The following is a 2,713-nucleotide window of genomic DNA, read 5'->3' as shown; positions in this document are numbered from 1 at the left end:
ATATTACGTGAATATTTAATTTAAAAAAAATAAATTCAATTAAGAAACTAAAACATGAAATAATATATTTAAATGTCTTTATTTTTTAAAAATCAATTAAAAAACTTATAAAGCATGAAATAGTAAGTAAACATTACATGAATATATAGAAAAAAAGTGAGAATTGACATAACAAAACCACAGTAAGATTGGATTGATGGTATAGAATTTTAACCAAGTTAAAATATTTTAAGTGCACTAGGAGTACCAATGCTCCAGTTATTTTAACCGTTGATCTGAATTATAAAAAAAATATATAATATATATTAATTAAAATTAACGGTTAAAACAATTGGTGCACCGATACTCCTCGATACACTTAAAATATTTCCTATATATTATTCTATGCGACTATTAATTTTTTCACAAAAGTTTGGAGAGCATGACCGCCCTTTAATTTGCCATTGAGAAGTTCTGCAAGTTCTTTACATGCGGTTATTTCTATAAAAAAAAAAATTAAAAGAGTATTGTTATACATACAATTTTTTTTGCCATACAAATTATATAAATTAACTTTAATTTAATAAAATTTATTTATATATCGCGTGCATAAAAATTAAGTTATTCCTCTTTGTATCTCGCATTCTTCCTCTTCCTCTTCCTCTTCCTTCTTTTTCTCTCCTTTATCTTTGTGTTTCTCCTCCTTTTTCTTTGCGTGTTTCATCTTCATCGTCATTTTTTTATTATTGTTGTTGTTGCTGCATTTTTCCCTCCTTTTTCTATTAATTTTATAACATTATGTATTTTTTTTTTGTTTGATTTTTTTCTCCTAAGAAAAATTATGAGAATATGAAATAAGAAGATGAAGAAAAAGAAGCAGTAGAAGATGAGGAATAAGAAAAGGAAGAGTTTTTAATTATACAGAATTTATCAGCACACATACACAGAAAATTCTTAAACAATACACTCAAATATCTTCGTGTTATACCCAAATATCTTTGTGTTACACCAAAATTTGCTGCAAATACAGAAAAATGTTTCCTCTAATGCTGCATTTTTTTCTTCAACGTCATTTTTTTATTATTATTGTTGTTGTTGCTGCATTTTTTCCTCCTTTTTCTATTGATTTTGTAATATTATGTACTTTTTTTCTTTGTTTGATTTTTTTCTCCCAAAAAAATTATGAGAATATGAAATAAGAAGATGAAGAAGAAGAAGCAGCAGAAGATGAGGAATAAGAAGAGGAAGAGTTTTGAATTATACAGAACTTATCAGCACACATACACGGAAAATTCTTAAACAATACACTCAAATATCTTCGTGTTACACCCAAATATCTTTGTGTTACACCCAAATTTACTGCAAATACAGAAAAATATTTTCTCTAATGCTGCATTTTTTTCTTCTTCTTTTTTTTTCCCTTATTTCTTTCTTTCTTTTAGTTGAATGAATGTAAGTTCATCATCTTCCAAGTATTTTTGCAGCATTATGTATTTTTTCTTTTTCTTTGTTTGATTTTTTGTTTTTATTCTTGTTAAGAGAGTAAAACAAGAAGAAACTTGAGAAGGTAAAACAAAAAGAAAAAGATGAATAAGAAAAGAAGAAGAAGAATATGTTGATGATAATAAAAAAAAAAAAAAGAAGAAGCAGCAGCAGAAGATGAAGAGGAAGAAGAGGAAGAGTTTTGAATTATGCAGAACTTATTAGAACACATACACCAAAATTCTTAAATAATACACTCAAATATCTTCGTATTACACCCAAATTTGTTGTAAATACAAAAAAATATTTCCTCTAATGCTGCATTTTTTTCTTATTTCTTTCTTTCTTTCTTTCTTTTAATTGAATAAATGTAAGTTCATCATCTTTCAAGTAATTTTGTACTATTATGTATTTTTTCTTCTTTGTTTGATTTTTTTTTATTCTTGTTAAGAGAGTAAAACAAGAAGAAACTTGAGAAGATAAAACAAGAAAAAAAAGATGAATAAGAAAAAAGAAGAAGAAGAAGATGATGATGATGATGAAAAAGAAGAAGAAGTAGCAGAAGATGAGGAGGAAGAAGAAGAATTTTGAATTATGCAGAACTTATCATTACACATACATAAAAAATTCTTAAATAATACACTCAAATATTTTTGTGTTACACCCAAATATTTTCGTGCTACACCCAAATTTGCTGCAAATATAGAAAAATGTTTCCTTTAATGCAGAACTTTTAGATTATATTCAATTCAAACCATCGACGATGAACAACAATTTTTTCACAAACAAAAATATTATTCACCTGCAGAATTATAAACTACTTACGAAAATATTAATTAAAATCGAACCACACCTCAACACTTGATTGGACTAAAAATAATAATCAATTTCGTTCTGGTTCAATTGACAATCTGAACTTGAATTATTCATTATTTTCAACAACAAGATAACTGATCATGGAGGAGAAGGAGGAAAAGGAAAAAGGATAAAAAAATTTAATGAAAAAAGAAGGAAAAAGAGAAGGAGCAGGAGTAGGTGGTGTTGGTGACAACGATAACGAAAGAGAAGAAGAAGAAGAAGAGTGTGCGAAAAAAAATGTGCACGCATGAATATAAATTACTTGTATAAACTTGTATAGAAAAATAACTTTATGTGGAGAATAATACATAATAAAAGGAGTTGAAGAAAAAAAAATTCTATATAATGATCAATATTTTAAATTTTTCTCTATCTATTTTTAAAAAGATAATAT

This window comes from Arachis ipaensis, chromosome B05 (genome assembly GCF_000816755.2).
Source record: "Arachis ipaensis cultivar K30076 chromosome B05, Araip1.1, whole genome shotgun sequence".
NCBI classification, from domain to species: Eukaryota; Viridiplantae; Streptophyta; class Magnoliopsida; order Fabales; family Fabaceae; genus Arachis; species Arachis ipaensis.
This window is presented reverse-complemented; position numbering follows the sequence as displayed.